The sequence below is a fragment of the Diprion similis genome, chromosome 7 (assembly GCF_021155765.1).
Source record: "Diprion similis isolate iyDipSimi1 chromosome 7, iyDipSimi1.1, whole genome shotgun sequence".
Classification (NCBI taxonomy): domain Eukaryota; kingdom Metazoa; phylum Arthropoda; class Insecta; order Hymenoptera; family Diprionidae; genus Diprion; species Diprion similis.
In genome coordinates, this window is record NC_060111.1 from 7,081,163 (window position 1) to 7,098,263 (window position 17,101).

The 17,101-nt window shown below is 40.9% G+C and overlaps 1 long non-coding RNA gene across 1 annotated transcript in view; it reads left to right on the top strand.

Moving 5' to 3' along the window:
• Positions 1-212: 212 nt before the first annotated feature.
• The window catches only part of LOC124408053, a 47,048-nt gene continuing 30,159 nt past the window's right edge, over positions 213-17,101 (top strand). The window contains exons 1-2 of the long non-coding RNA XR_006929391.1: positions 213-316; positions 14,943-14,981. This is a non-coding gene — a long non-coding RNA (uncharacterized LOC124408053). The remainder of the gene's footprint in view (positions 317-14,942; positions 14,982-17,101) is intronic.

Consider the following 17,101-nt stretch of genomic DNA (forward strand, 5'->3'; position numbering starts at 1 on the left):
GTCGACATCCGCCGAGGCGTGGGTGGATTCATGCCGAAGTTCGGATCAGCGAATCCACAAATCTGTTAGGGGGTTCAAATTGGCTGAGCTTTGTCGGCAGTGCGCGAATTTAATCGCGAATTTTAGAGATCGCAGTTCCGCAGACCATTTGAGAGAAGTGCTTTTTGGGATTTCTGGTGTTACAATAAAATTTAGTGATCAGTTCGGGCTTATGGTTACCCATGATGGTAGTTAGTAGTGCTCGTGATGGTCGCTGAGTACTCTGAGCACCACCACGAAGGGTCAAATCGCTCCAGGATTCTTCGGCAGCTTTAAGGTCAGTTGGTCACACACAACGAAAACCCTCGCGGACCGGAAGTCGATCGAACTATTCTTCTTCAGCCTCTTCGATCACTCGTCTCGAACACGGTATGTGAGACTTTGTTCTTCGCTTCGTTTATCCGAGGAGAAACGAGACCTGAAGGGGATGCTGGACGTTCAGAGGGTCATGGAAAGGGAGGATTGATTACCGGCTTCCAGCGACTGATCGAGCCTCTTTTTGAACTGTCAAAACTGGCTCTGCACGTGTCGTGCGAAGACGATGTTCCGATTTTGATACTCTTTGAGATTTTTTTGGAACAGGTTGTCAGATGATCGTGTGGAGGCTCGTCTAATCTCGGTTATCGCACGGTAATGAGAGAGAGATGCGGTTCTCTGATTAACAAACGAGTCCGATTATCTGTCATTGACGTAGATTTGAAGCTCCGAAAAGCAGTTTTTGGTTATTTACTTGTCGAAGTTTGGGAACGTTTGGGTCACGGTTTTTCTCTTTCATGTCTTCGAGTTATTACTCCGTTGCGCAGATCATCGTTATTGCCAATATCGACGGACAGATTCGTTGAACCAGAATTGAATGATCCAATTTTGAGAAATTTTTCATCTCGACCTTCGCAGCAGGTGGCTGACCAATATTCTGACTCAAGCTTAATCTCGTTGTTGTTGGACATTTTACTTCCTTGTCTCATTTTTTTGAGGCAGTTTAAAAAGAAGTATACCGATTGTGAGAATTTGAACGCGCGCTTTCGTATCAGCGCGTTACTCATCGGAGTCATTATTAGTCAACGAGCCGATAAAAAGACAGCTGTAGTACTAATGATACTGCTTCGAAATCTGAGAGAAGTTAATCGATAGATAAAACATTCAAGAGAAGACAAGGCCTTGATTATACGAGTTACGTTCATGCCTTGTGAAACGATAATGAAAATTCGACGATTCAAAAATTTGAATCTCTATTCGAAAGTAGATTCCGATTCAATCCGTATTCAATTAGACTAAACGCTACTTCGACTAGACGTAACGTACTTGAAAATCAACAAACCAGTTACTCTGATTAACGCCACATTCTATCGTCTCCGCTGATAATTATCTATATATGCTAAGCGATGTGCGCTATAAAAAGCGTCAGATAAGCTTACGAGTCGCGAAGTTGACTCGGTTCTCTTAAGACCCAAAGAAACATAAATCAGCTGGCATTGCACTGCCTCAGACAATCTTTTAGAAGTAGAGTAAAGCAAATTTCTATTAAATTTTATCCCATTTTTATCGAACGTCACTTTGTAGGGAATCAAATTGAAACATTTTCCTCACAAGAACGTCACTTTCGGCTACATAGAATTGCGGAAAATATTTATCACCTGGTACTTCCATCCTCCCCAACGATTCGAAACACTCGAAATGATTTTACCAAGGCTAACCGTGAAGAAGAACTGCACGAGCATAGAATTTGTGGTATTTAGCGAGTTTTGGCCGCAGATTCTTGGCCCTTGGAACGATCTTGTGAAATTTGAGAACGGTCATTGGATGCAGAGTTCGAAAGATCGAGTCGTAGACTGGCACTTTGTCCGTTTGTTGGCTCCCCAGAGAAATCTGCGGTGCGAGCTTCGGGCCCCGTTGAAAAGGGCGAAAATTCTTCTCGATTTTAACGAAGTTAAGATGGCATTTACAGGAATTTCAGGAATTAAATTCCTCTGGGTATTTCGGTTAAGTTTTTTTCTCATGCAGGAAAAGTTTTAAAAATTCTTTAGACGTTTTTGCTATGCATTTCTTACATATTTTGGGAAGTAAATTTACCTCATTAGGTCCTCTCATTTAAGTGTATCAGGGTGATGACGCACAGAGTACAATTAAAAATAGAGTGTAAGAAGGTAAAAATTCTACTCACAAATGCTCACCAATTGTCACAGGATTTTTTAACAGCTTAATTTTGAAAAAAAAAACATTTTTAAAAATCGTGACCAAAAAGAAAGACTGTTTTTTAACACCAAATTTAGGGAATCTCATTCTCAGGTGAGAGTTTGGGAAAAATCTTGTGACAATGTGTGGAGAATACTCAAAAAAAAAAAAAAAACAACGTATAAAAATTTTAGGGGAATCGGTTAGAAACTTTGCGCAGAAGTTCGGTAAATTAGAGGTGAAGAAAAATACATTCAAAGTTTAAACGGTTCATTATATTAAATTTGCCGTATGCGGATTCATAAAAATCGAACATTTTTTACCCCCAAAAATTTTACCATTCGGAGGAGGGATGTTGGTGTATAAAAACGTGAAAAAAATTTGCATCCTGCTACTTTAGAATGACTTTCAAGTAATTGAGGGTCCAATCTACGATCATGTCTTGCTTCATTCATATGTTTTGTATTTTTTTCTCCATTAAAGAGGCAGGCTCAATTGATCGTCACAAGAAATAGTCTTTTTCGTTTTTATAACGTATAATTTACAAGATTTTCGACAAGCTTTTGCTCCTATTCCAGAAAAGGAGTTAATAACGACGTTCGTTTATCGTACCAACTTCGACAAGATTCTCGTCTTCAATTCTCTCGAGTCTAGTTGAACATCTTCGACTGTATAATAGTTCCACGATCAGCTGCTTTCCAATCAAACCTTTATCAGAGATGAGATTCAATTGCGATCAAAAAAAAAAAAAAAAAAAAAAAACGCGTATTTCGGGGTCGAAACATCCGCAGCGATGTTGGCAGCCTCCTCTTTCAGCATCCAGACTCCAGGCTCGATCCTCCGTGAGGTGAAACATGCGGTCAAACCGGTTGTCCCGAGTTCTGCCGGTCAGCCCGGTTCATCGGGGTCCTTAAGGCCCTCCGGGTCAGCGGGTCGTCAGGGTCGACCGGGACTCAACGCAGATCGGCGTTCCGGAAAGGACGCGGCCGACTCGCGAATCGGACTGGCTTTCCTAACGACGTTGAAATTTCTTCTTTTTTTTTTTTTAAATAACTAATTCGACATTCAAACCGACGGTGATAAATTTGAAAATTTGATCTAGACGTGATCTCTTTCATTTCAAATTTCAACCAATATAGGATGGTGTGTGGGGTTCATTCGTTGTCTATGCTTTGAAATTGTAAAAAATTATTCGCATTGCATTTTTTATATTTTTATGGACCTTTAACATTACTTACTGGGATGATTCTTCACGATGCAAATCTTAAACCTAATTTATATACAATTTAAATCAACGCAGGGACATCGAATAATCGAATAAATATAAGGAACACGACAAATTATACGACAAATTTTCTAATGTTGATGTTTGTTATATATATATATATATATATATATATATATATATATATATGTTTTTGCATATACGAAGCAGTTTTACCAGTTAGATCGCGCGAGATTCAGAGTAAAGAAAAAATCATGCACACACACTCATGCCACATTTAAGATACGCCTGTTGATAACGGTTATGTGATTATTAAAGTAAGCTTGCTTGTTATCAAGACTCTTAATTTCACCGAGTGACTAGAAATTATCAACAATAAATTACAGCAAAGTTTAAATTTGTTGTTGTATAAATTGAACGAATATTTAATTCGCACAGCGATCATTTGCAATCTGGCAAAAATAACAACTAACAGAAAATAATCGATTCTACACCATGAATTTAAATGAAATATGTGTTGAACTTTTTAAGTAACTTTTCGTTTTATTGAAAAATTATGCATAAACGAGATTAATATCTTTCGAAAGTGCCAAAAGTTCATGTATAAAGTTAATCAAAACACCACATAAATAACTGTGACAGAGTAAATAAACAACCCCTTCCGTTCTCACTTCTATAATGAACTCCGTACCTGAAAAAAGTTCAAATCATCGGCCTCGATTAATTATATTATTCGGCAGTGATCCGACTTGTGTAAAAATATATACATATGTATAATAATTGAAACCATCTTGAAAATTGATCGTTGGATAGAAATTACTTAGGGCTGGTTTTTTCATCCTTTAAAGATTTATTCTAACGAAATGGCAGGGGGGGGGGGGGGGGGGGGGCGAGTAACCGTATCGAGGGCTAATCGTGGCGGACTTCTAAATCATTTTGGAATTTATCTCGTTCGCGTGTTCGGTTAGGTTACAAGGCGCGTGTTTTAGATCACGCAGCCACCAACTTGGCCGCATTCCGCGGAATCCGAATAAGGCGTAAACCTTCCGCCGCCTCTCCCTATAAGATCGAGTCCCATTAACCCGGCATTTGCAGCTTCGCTTTGCAGCGTCAAGTCGATAATTCACGCTTTTATTCATCCTGACAGGTTTTGTCGAGATGTTGAAGTTTCGCGGCGGGAAAATCGGTAAACAAAATTGTCAAAACCATTAATTAATCGTGTTTAACCCTAGAATTGTATATATTAGGGTGGCATAAAAAAAGTCGACTAATTTTTTTAGTCTCGTGTGACAAAATGTTAGTTTTTGATGTTTTAAGAGCCCACTCTAAAGGGCAGTTCAGAAAAAAATTTTCAAGAGGTCGCTCCACATTTTTTAAAACGTCAAAAATCGTTTTTTTTTTATTTTTTTTTCTCGTTACGGTATAATCTTATAGACAAAAAAAAAAAAAATAACTTTCCAAAAGTTTCAGTTCAAAATTTGAATTTTGAAAGGTCGCTCATAATTTTTTTTCAATTTTTTGCTGCATTTCTTTAGATCTTTTCGAGCGACCTTTTAATATTCATATTGAAATTTCATACATTTTTTTTTCTTCTATTTAGTAGGAAAGAATCGATAACAATACACCACGACATGAATTAAAAATCAAACAAAATACTGAAAATATAATTTTTTTTATTTAATTCTTTGACGAATTTGACATTAAGAAAAAAATTTTGAGCGACCTCTTAAAATTTTTTTTTGTTCGAGCTGTCCTTTGGAGTGGGCTCCTAAAACATAAAAAACTAACATTTTGTCACACAAGAGTCGAAAAAAAAAAAAAAAAAAAAAAATAGTCGGTTTTTTTGCGCCACCCTAGTATGTAGATCGTGCATAATAAATTGTATAAATTGTGAAATTTTCTTCTTCCTTTTGTATCGAGGAAAGCAATTTTGTACCATTTAAAAATTTCAGAGAACTTGAAAAGTGTGTAAAAATTTGGCACACCCGAACCCGGCTCAATTCCGAACGATGATCCCTAATTTAATTTTAAGGTTTGAAATCACTCTGGGGTACAAACGTACCCCGAGTGTAGACGTTGACAAATCGGCTCTTGACGAAGGCTGAAATCAACTAGCAAAATTCAGACAGTTGAAAATAGGGAAACTGTGGGCAGCCTGCCGATACGAATAGTCTATCATGCAGAATCGAATTGACGAAAGCTTTTCAAAGACTTCGAAGAAGCATCAACCTCGCGTGTATATCCCCGAGACGAGGTGTTTATTGAGCGATCGCGCCTTTGCCAGAAGAGAGCTGCTCGTGTTTTCTTTGGAGCTGGTGGTGGTGGTGGTGGTGGTGGTGGTAGTGGTAGTGGTGGTTTATAACACTGTAAAGCTCTAGCAGGGCAAGATCGGTCCGCGAGTTTCTTCGGGCTAACAAATTGTATCTATATACACGGTAAGAAATATAAACGGAAGTACTTTTTCGGGTGTATAATAAGTCCGTTGTGTAATGGTAATGGACTTCCGAAACGAAGTGACTTTTCCTTGTGCCGGCCGCGTTTCCCTGGAAAAAAAAAGGAGATTAGAACCCGCAGGTAGTAATGAACCGACAACCTGCGCTCACACCTACTCGTATATCGATCAAACGCCTCTCTCTATCTTTCTCTCTCACTCTCTCTCTCTCTCTCTCTCTCTCTCTATTTCTCCAGCCCAAACGGAGATTGTGCCAAAAGTCTCTACGCGGAGGAAATATTAGCGAACTAAAGGTCAGTATTCACAAATTGCTACAAGCTTGAGTTAGTTCCTTGTCTTTTTAGACTGCAATCAAGTTTTATAACCACAAAAATCGAAGTCACACACGCACCCCTTAATTATTTAGACTTCCAGACTTATTGTCAAAGCTCAGACTCAATCAACTTAATTCGAATGATTTTATACGCGATGTAGAGTGACTCTTTGTATATATCTCGTGATATTTCAAATATATTCTCAAACGACAGACACGATTTCGTTTGTGAAAAAATAACCCGAATCTCAATCTCTCTAGCACGCGAGTTCAATCTGTCTCACTTCCGTTTCTACGGTGTATAAGGTATAAAACGATTGTAGGACCTCATAGCTGTTCTCAGTTGGTGCGTGGCTTTGTGGTGAACTTTGTTTTTTTTTTTTTTTTTTTTTTTCTTCTTCTTCTTCTTTTCCGGTAGAAATTCCTCCACCTCGGTTCTTCGGGCAATACTATATACTGACGTCCTGCAAAGAATTGGAAAAGAAAAGAAAAAGGATATAAAAGCAGCTCTGCGTGCCTACCTATATGTGTATGTCTTACTTTATGTATGGACCGCGTATACTTACAATTCTTCTCAGCGATACATCAAAGATGGAGAATTGAAGCACAGTGTGCATGTCGGAAAGGTCGATTCAGCCCGCGAACTTTGGTGCTTCGTTATTTTCTGAAGCATCAAAAGTGCACGAGTTACACGCTTGTTAAGTCGCAAATTTTCTTCGCTTCTCGGAAACGGGTTCGAGATGTAATTATCTAAAAAGTCGAGGAACGGAGAATACCTAAGAGGGGAAAAAATGAGGTGTTTAAAGAATAATGCGTTCCAGTTTATTGCTCGATGATCTTCACGCCGTTCTCTGATTACAATCGATTCGACAATACGCCCGATCGCCCATAAAACACCTCTCTCGGCTTTAGGGTTCATTTGCGATAATCTGGGGGTGGGTGGGGGTGGGGGTGGGGGTGGGGTGGAAAAGAGGTTCTCAAAGCTCTTCCGGAAGAAAAAGCCGCCCGTTTGCGAAGAAATATTATAGGAACCACGCATAATTCCGCCATGCATGATTGCATTGCTTATTCGTATCTTCTCATTAATTTTCAGGAAACTCGTTAGACGGATTCCTGGTCAAATCGATCATTCGGTTAATCAATAAATCGAACCACCGATCGATCGATCAATCAATCAATCAATTATTCTTTGAATCGGTCAAGCCTGCCATCATAAATCTGATGCTTAATATTAATGCCCGAGGTTTGAGTGCATGCATGCTGCAATCTGTATGTACACGCGTTGGTGAAACAGCGTGAACTTTGATTGTACAACAGGTTTTTGTCCAGCATCAATGATGCGGGGGACAACGGAGCGTCTGCCGATCGACGGTGACACAAGGAACGGTTGTTACTTATAATAACTCATCGCTGTTTGTACAAGGGGTCATTGACCCCTTTACGTCACTCGCAAGCCCGCAACGCTAAGTTAAACACACCTTAAGTCCCGCGAGAGCGGTGTTAAGCAGCTATAAGGAGTGCGTGTGTGAAAAATTGGAAAGAACGAGAAGACAAAGAAGACAAAGATTTTCAAGAATTTATACACTATATATATATTAGGGTGATTTTTTTTTTGAACGACTATTTTTTTTTTCAGTGTCCATCGAAAATTCTGTTCTATATGTCGAACAAAAAATTCCCTAAAAGTTATAGCCCTTAATATTAATATTAAGTACTCGCCCAGGGCGTGAAAGGATTTCCCATGTAAAATACACGTGAATCGAAGCGTTTTTCTTTCAAATCTCTACAACTCAGCGGAATTTTATGATATCACAATGGTCTTGGTCGTAAATTACGCAGAATTGCACGATCTTCAAAAGTGTTCGGAACGGCATAAGTGCAACTTACTTTTGTGAGGTGGTACAGGGCACTAAAGTTGATTTTTACCCAAGATTCTGCTTTTTTCGCTGTTTTCTCCAAAATGATTAACTGTACCAAAAAAATTTAAAGAACAACTTTATTGGAAATTTGATTTCCTACAAGAAAGGTCCTTTAAACCAAAATGCTCAGATTGATATTTCTTGGGATATCGGAATTCAACTTACTTGACGTATAAAATTTTTATGTTCTATTGAATTAAACGTTTTAATATAATATAACCAATAAACATTATGCTTTATTGAATCAAACGCTTTGAATTACTGATATTCCAATGGAATAGATCGAATGAATCGAATCGAAAAAAATCAAATTCCAATACAATATCAATAATTTAAAACGTTTGATTCGATAAACCATAAAAATTTTATACGACAAGAAGTTAAATTTCGATATCTCAAGAAATATCAATCCGAGCAATCAGGTCTACAGGACTTTTTTTTGTAGAAAATTGAATTTCCAACAAAGTTTTTCTTCACATTTTTTCGGTAAAGTTGATCATTTCGGAGATAACAGAGAAAAATGGAGAATTTTGGGTAAAAATCAACTATAGTGACCTGTACCATCTCACCAGTGTAAGTAGGACTCACGACGTTTCAGACACTTTTGAAGATCGTTGAATTCTGCGTAAATTGCGACCAAGACCAATGTGAAATCATAAAATTCCACTGAGTTGTAGAGATTTGAAAAAAAAACGCTTCGATTCACGCGTATTTTAGATGGGAAATCCTTTCACGCCCTGGGCGAGTACTTAATATTAATATTAAGAGCTATAACTTTTAGGGAATTTTTTGTTCGACATATAGAACAAAATTTTCGATGGGGACTAAAAAAAAAAGATAGTCGTTCAAATATAACCACCCTAAATATATATATATACAGATTTTACAAGCTTTGAAATGACAACGACAGCAATTGACTCGTCAATCATATTGTCATTGAAAAATTTCACTCATCCATATTCAGGATAGTGTGGCTGTCACGCGTCGGTAGATCTGGAGTAGGTTCTATTGCAGCGAAATAGATACATGCATAGATGGATATAAAGGGGAGAAGGAGATCCGGTGTAGCAATTTGTGTCATTACCAATTGTTACCGAGTGGCAGGTCGCCGGAGGGATTTGTTCGACGTGTGTTCCACAGCTGTAAAATCTTCTTGACATGTGTAAGCGAACGATGTCCCACGTGTAGTCCGCCGAGCCGAGCGTGTCGATGATGGTTACACGCCAAGTCACTTCACACTACACTTCACGCTCGGAAGAAATATTTTGTCGTAACGAATAAAATTTGGTCGATTAGTTGAAATCACGTGACCCGATTAGTGTAACTATATAACAGTGTTTCGTCGGGGGAGGGGGTTAAGGAAGAATATACTTTTATGCGATTGATAGTATAAATTTTTTGCCTTGGCCCAGCCATGCAGCCATCTTCAGGCTACGATTTATTGAAGGAATAGGATATACAATATGATATGTAATATAACACGAAAGATAAATTGAGGGTGGCTACTGGTCAGGGAATTATGGACAACCTGAAAGTATCGTGGAATTGAGAAATTCCGGTATAGTCACGAGGAAATCGTCAGGGAATCGTTTAATATATATATTTTTTTCAATTTACTGTAATTAATTTACCCGAATTGGTTAAAGAAAATTATAAGATTTTTGTCTGAGAATTGTTGTAAAAAAGTCAGGGAATTTGAGGACAGTGAATTAATTAGAGAGTGGAATAAAAATTTATTGAGGTTAAGCATATGCGTTTATACTATACTGTGAATAAGTATAATTATCGCACAGTGCTACGCACGTGCTTAACCTCGAGAATAAATCTTTATTTCACCTCAGTTACAATGATTTTTTTCAAAAGAAACAAAAAGTTTTCTATAAACTACTTAAAACAGAGAGGAAACCGATCGCCGATTGTCATAAGCTTGCTCTCCTAAGAGTCGTTGGGCAGTCGAATATGAAGCAAACTGTTCTGGCGTGCCGCCAGAACGCCTTACGGCTCTCTAACTATGCGCTTCTGACCCACACGGAATGGACATGGACGCACACGCTTTACACCCACCTGTGCATCTGAACCATGGTGGGGTATCCTGGGCAGGGATCTCTGCACGAAAGGTTGAACGACCAAAGCAACGACGCCCAACGAATGGTGCACAATCTGCAGTCTCTTTTCGCGAGTGTTTGTCTTCGTCATTCAGAGTCCATTGTGGCCCCTTATATATGCTCTCATTTGCAGAGTCACGCCAAGTTTTTAAATTTCTGGAACAGCTTCTCCACGCCGTCTTTTACTTGGCTCGATAAAAGCGTTTCCTCGATGATCTCGTTTCCTTTTTCGTTTGACTTGCCTTGGCTTACAGTCGACAAAATATCCTGTTCGAGTCACGGTAATAGAGTGTCAGATACGCGGCGACAAGCAACGAGACCAAGACTCCGGGTCACCGACGTCGCCGTGTGCTCACACACTGTTCTCATTTTCACAACCGCAAATGAATTGATGCATGAATTACGCACCAGTTGGAGTGGTGCACAGATTTCCTGCATTAAGAGACACACCGGCTTTAGTCGGTCTGGAGGAAAAACGAGGAAAGCCCTTTTCAAAGTACCATCTGCACGACGATGGTTCACTGCGCACAGATACGGATCCTCTTTCTTCCTTCATTCGTCCATCTGATGATGACGCTGTACGTACGTTTGATCTTATTTCGACATTGAATTCAGCGAAATATTGCACGAGCAGATTGGATTTCTCATCTCGTGCGTAACACATGAAGCAATCGTCATTCGAATTATGACTCAAGTCTGAATAGAAGTAAATGAAAAATGATTAAATAAAAAAACGCACTGGAATTCCCACCGTTTTATCCGTTACTCAACGTTTCAGCTTTACTGTTTATGGATCCAGTGTATCGGCATGTATGCAAGCACCCAACGTAACAGAAAGAAGTCTGACGCTAGCATGGTAGGTGGTAGGTTGTACCTCATACATTGGTTGTTCGCTGACTACCAGGGATAGAAACACTTTGAGAGTATTTTCTCCTTTCCCTCGTTTCTTTATTCCATTCTTTCCGTGTTTCAAGAAATATGCCAATACGAATAAGAGGTTCGTATCTCTAAAAATTTTCTCCAACTCTCCTGGGCAAAGCTGAAGGTACACACTCCCGTTGTTTTACCACCGCTATATCCATATACCTGCCGGGTGAGTGAGGGAACTCCAGGTTCTACCTATTCCCAATTCTAAGTCAGCCTGTTCTCACTCGTCCTCCTCCTTTTTCTCGTTCTTTGTGGACTATGTGTTTCCCTCACTTGCTAACCATTATTACTTTAATGTCGTTTACTACTCGCGATCAATCGCCACACCGATTGAAACCAAGAGCTGAAGAGACCTTGACGTGCGCTCGACCTTAGTTTTACAGCTTCGATTTCACCTTCTACAATGTTTCCAGCGATGGATATTATTCATTTCACTCGAAGGTCCTCTTTGGGTCTTGCTTTCCTCCATCTACGTTGAGCATATTTTATCCCTCCCGCAACAGGGTCATTTCCTTCGGTTATCATCGTAAGGAGCGCGTGCCAAACTTTTTCGTCAAACTTTGAATGAAACTTTTCGTTTCATTTTAAGTTTTTACGACCCTGCAATTTATATACCAACCAGCCGACCCGCGCTGCGACACCGGCTTCCACAGATTCCTAATACCTACCTACCTACCAACCTACCAACCTACCTCGCGGACTCTGCGGTGTATAAACTTCCTTTCTCGGCTAACTGTTCCAGAAATAACTTTCCCGGGCATCCAGCCATCCCGAAGAGCTGCAGATTATTCACTCGCAGTCGATCGTTACGTGCGTCGCTCTCATTCAATGCCTACCTACAAACCTTATACCCACAACCTTACGCGAGAGCAATTATTATCGACTATACGCAAACGGTTTTCACAGTCCACGATTAATTCCACCCAGCTGATTAAATAGTTACGCGATATTGATTCATCGTCGGTGTGTACAAGCTACAGCTTGGCAATGTCCAAATAGCGGGCATCCAGTTTCAAGCAAACAGTAATATTCATAATGAAAATGAAAGGCACGTGGCACGTTTCGCCCATTAAATCGAGCGTTTCGATCGCCTTTTCAACGTTTTATAACCGCACATTTTCATCATTGATTTTTTTATCAAATACAAAACTGTATAGAATCACTATTTCCGGTGATAATGGGCTCGCGTTTTTATTTCCATCCAACCGAATTACATGTTACTTCTCTACCTGTTCAACCGGCTTTTACAATTCACCGAAACTCAGTAATCATTGCTATACCGATACCTTGATAACGATCAGCAGGTGTCTTGTGCGTGAAAGCTTGTTATACGCGGAAGATCTCTTTCAATAGAATCATTTAATGGTTCAGAGATATCGATTATTCGACCTTATAAAGCAGTAATATGTTTTTTCCTTTCGCAATGCTCGTTTTATTTCAAACAAAAACGAGCCGATATAATTCCTGGAACACTACTGCACAGATCAATAAATTCTGCGATAAAAATATAGAAATTTACGTTGGTATATACATATACACAGGGAGTGGAAATTGGGTAGGTACTTGAAAATGTATCAAACGGTGGACGATCCTCGTTACGAACACCCTTCGCCAAGACTCGGATGGCAGCGCTTGTTAAACGTGATCGAAGTAGGAATCAACCCCTCGGTATCGAAGTGGGTGTCGGTGATCAGGACGGGGTTTGCGAAGCGGCTCGCTATCGAGAAATCGGACAATTTCCTTGCAGACCGTGACCCGAGGGTGGGTAGAGCTTAAGGGTAGAACGAGGCGTCAAGTGACAGAAGCTGGGCTTCATCGTCGCCTGAACGTCCAGGTTGTTATAATTCGATTACGAGCGTTCGATCAGTTCCGAACACATGATCATGATCGACTACAGGAGTCAGTCGGGTCAATTAGTCGGGGATCCGGCAGGTGAAACACCCCCAATCCACGGACAAATTTTTAACGCCAGGGATGATGGATCGGCCGATCGTTTAAAGTCCCGTTTCATCCGACCCATAGAGGCTGCACGTTCTCAACTAGGACGCTACTCCAAAAAAGGCCTTATACCACAGCTGCACCGCTCCTTTTCTCGGCACGGGGTCAGATTCCGAGGCTATAAGTCGATGCTAATCAATTGGGTCAACTGGATTTTATCCACGGCCGTTAGACGGTCACGCAGCGAGCGAGTCGGATGGTCTTGGTCTCGCAGTCTGACCCCGCAATGGATCATCGGTCAAACGGTGCTCTTTCCGCGTGTGTTTTTGTCCTTGTCTAACCGTACGTCAATATTGACCTGAAGGAAGGAGATAATAGGCGTGTTGAAGAAACAAGCTTCATAGGCAAAAGTGCTAGTGGTGGTGGTTATGCTGGCTTAGAACCACGGCGTGGACATTAAAGTCAGCTGAATCATCCTCCTCATCGTCGTACGCTGAGCTCTAGCTTTAGAACGCTGCTAGTTTCCCAGTTACAATGTTTGTGGAAGTAATACAGCACCTATAGGCAAGGCAGTAAACGCGTTCGCCACGGCATTAATCATTCCTTGACACGTGACGCCGACCATACATCCATCCTCTGCTTTCGCGTGTGTGTACAACGTGGTGGTGGAGGTACTCGGTGCTGTCTGACGGCCTTTAGCCATACCCGTCTCATCCTATAACCGGCTACCCGGCCAAGTTTCGTTTCGATTAATCTAACTTGGCCTAGACATCCTCCCGATGGTGATTATCCCGGCGTAAAGCACGCTGCCGTCCTGATCTGGGCGACAGCTTTCGCGAGGTGAGAAGGGGAATGAGGGGAAGCAGCCTTTGCACGAAAGGGAGGACACTGGGGAAAACACAGAAATTGAACGGCAAGGTGTATTCCAAGGTGATAAAAGTCCTCGGCACACTCAGCTCCTTCGGGACCGCGATTGAAACTCACGGACCTCCGTCGAGGGCAGGCCTCAGCAGTCGTTAACCGTCCGGCTCGATGCCCGTTTTCGATACACTCCCGACGTATCGCCTTTTCAGCGCTTCTCGAAGGTCGGCATGCTGCATCGTACCCCGCGGGGTCTTCTTCTCTTTCCCTTATCTTTATGGATTTGATCATGAAACTGGTACCCCATACAGACTCGACGTTTCTTCTTCATCCTTACTTTGGTGTGTGTTGCTGATCTGTCGAGTGTAGCTCTCTCAACTGACGCGAGACTCATTCATCCGTATTAGAGTCACGAAACACCTTATCCAAACGAAATCGAGCGCAAGAAAAGCTGATCCGAAAGGCCAAGTGCCTGACACGTGTTCCTCGAAATATGGTCGCATAATTGATATGCCTGCTACGTTTTGTAGCCAAGGAAGTGGCGGGGAAGGCAGTGATCCATCCCATCCTTGTTCGTCTCGATCAATCGTACGATCGCAGGTGTGCCGAGGTTCACGCTCGAATAACTCTCTAATTTCTGGATTCTTCCGGCTTTTCATCATCCCTCCCCAAGTTCCGGAGCTTCACTTGCGCAATCGAAAGGACCTTTCGGCAAATACACGCCACTGCTGTCACCGTTGGAATTGACACTCCCCTCGGTGGTTATAATGGTACTCGAAGCTCATTTCGTTTCCTCGATTACTCAATTAATCGGATTCCAAAGTCGATTTCAACCGAGTTTTACGTGTTACGTGCAGGGTGATGAGACTTCACTGCAAATCCGTTCTGCTGAAACCGAAGTCAGCAAAAAATTCTCGAATATCTTACGCTCGCGTTGGTTTTTTCACATGTTATTTCACCAACGCTCAGGTTTTTTTCTTTTCTTTTACAGGTCAGCCGGTGCTGTAGTTTCGGCTCTTATCTGCTGAAGGTGAGTTTTTAACCACATATCTCTTTTCTTAAATCTACTTTCTACTCAACTTCTTAGGTTTTTATATAACCTGGCACGTCGCAAGCACGCCTTCCTTTTTCTTAAAATTACATTCAATCTCATCTTTATCATACTAGTTGACAAATCTTTCACGTTGAAAATCTCTAAACGAATTGCTTTTGGATACCTTATATTTATTGACCTGGCAACCGATTTCGTTTAATTTAAAAGTAGGTATGTAGTATACGACAAGGACTGTGAAACATTTCCGTTCAAAATTGAGACAGTTCCAATAATTCTCAACAGTTCTTGGCTCCGATTCGCGGCTGCGTGTATCGACGTGTAATATTTCCGTCCAGCCAATTGACTTCACCTTGTGTTATAAACGTACATGTGTGATCGCGAGAGAGGAGACTTGAAAAAAAATGAATAAAAAATGAGCACAGCACAAAGTAAATTTAAACAGACGCAACATACTCTCAAGACATGTAGCTACGATTAACGATCATTGATGAAGACGTACTCGCATACCTCGGCCTTGCGTAACGCTTGCGAGAAGTTACGAACGTTTTTTTCGATACTTGGTGTGGAAAAATTTTCAGTATTGCATCGTATGCTACAGCCGTTGAAGCTCGGATTAGGTATTTGAATGAAAAGTTTCGAAATATTCCATTAGGTCCGTAAGATGGAACGTCGAAAAATAATTGACACGATGTTTACTTTGTTCAATCCAATGTTTATTAACAAAGATATAGCAAGTTGAACTCCGCGTGACGTCATAATGTTCACATTGTAGTATATCTGAGCATCTATGCACATTGTAACGTGACGCGTAAATTTCAAACTGAAAAAAATTATTTTTCAACATTCTATCTGACCAACTTAATTGAATTTTTCATTCAATACAAATAATTTAAAGTTTTTCTCTTGCACCGGTTGCAGAGGTTGGGAAAGATTTTCCGCACCATTATTTTCGTCACTTATATACATGGTTTGCGGATCATCGGTTTTACTGAATCGATACACGCTAAATGGGAGTCTTACAAATTATGATTGATCGCTACTTTCCCGCTCCTCTAGCGTAGCGGACAGTGATCAATCGAGCCATCTAGCCAGCAGCTTGCTTCTCGGCGCTGATCGATTGCCCGAATCCACTTTCTCCCGCCAGTCTTACCATCCAAATTTTAATTACGCCCGTTCGTAAATTGCTCTGTCCTTTGGCCGGCGGTGTCGATATCCACTTCGTCGATTCAGTTAAAAAAAAAAAAAAATACGAACAAGTAGAATAGAAGAGATGTGAGACCTTACTCCAGTTTTTCCTCGCTACTACTCTGTCGAAACACCATCATTCGTCCATCCCAGTCAACCTCTGAGTTCCAGGATGCTCAAAGGTCCGTCATTACGCGTCTTCCAATCTTCAGAACATCGCTTTCCACCTTCATACACGGATAGTTGGAACGCCAACTCGACTCGCGACCTTCGTTAAGTACGTATTCGTAGGACACATGAATGTAGAGAAGCTATCGAATGCCATAAGTACCGTCTCAATTGGAATGGAGACACCGCGTGGCGTTTGTCCCGCCTGGTCGTTGGCCTCCTGAAGCCTTCGAAGGCCGCGGCTTCTATCGACGTCGTCAGCCCACCCTGGTCGCCTCTACCTGTAACCCACTATTCAAGCCATCTAATCCCTGGTCTTTTCCTTCTTCTCATCTGCTGCATCCCGCAATAAGCACGGACCTCCGTTGTGTGAGGAACAAGCAGACACTACAGAACATGATCACACATTGCACGTGCGTCGGGATGTTTTCACCTGCCACTGTCGCGGTTTTTACAGTTTCAATCGGTATATGGGATTTGCTTTTCGAGCTTTTTATCGGGTGTGAATCGTTTGGGTAGGTACTTGACTTGACAGTTTGCAGTTAAAAATCTCAGTATATTGGGAATTGATAATAATTTTTCAAATAGGGTCTTGTCACTAGAGAGAAATTCATTGGACAATGACTCAGGAGTCGAGGAGACTTGTAACTTCTATGAGCTTTCATGATCGAATCTTGAACGAATTTTGTAGACTATTTTTTTTACATTCAATTAACATACGAGTATGAATGCACTAATCGAAT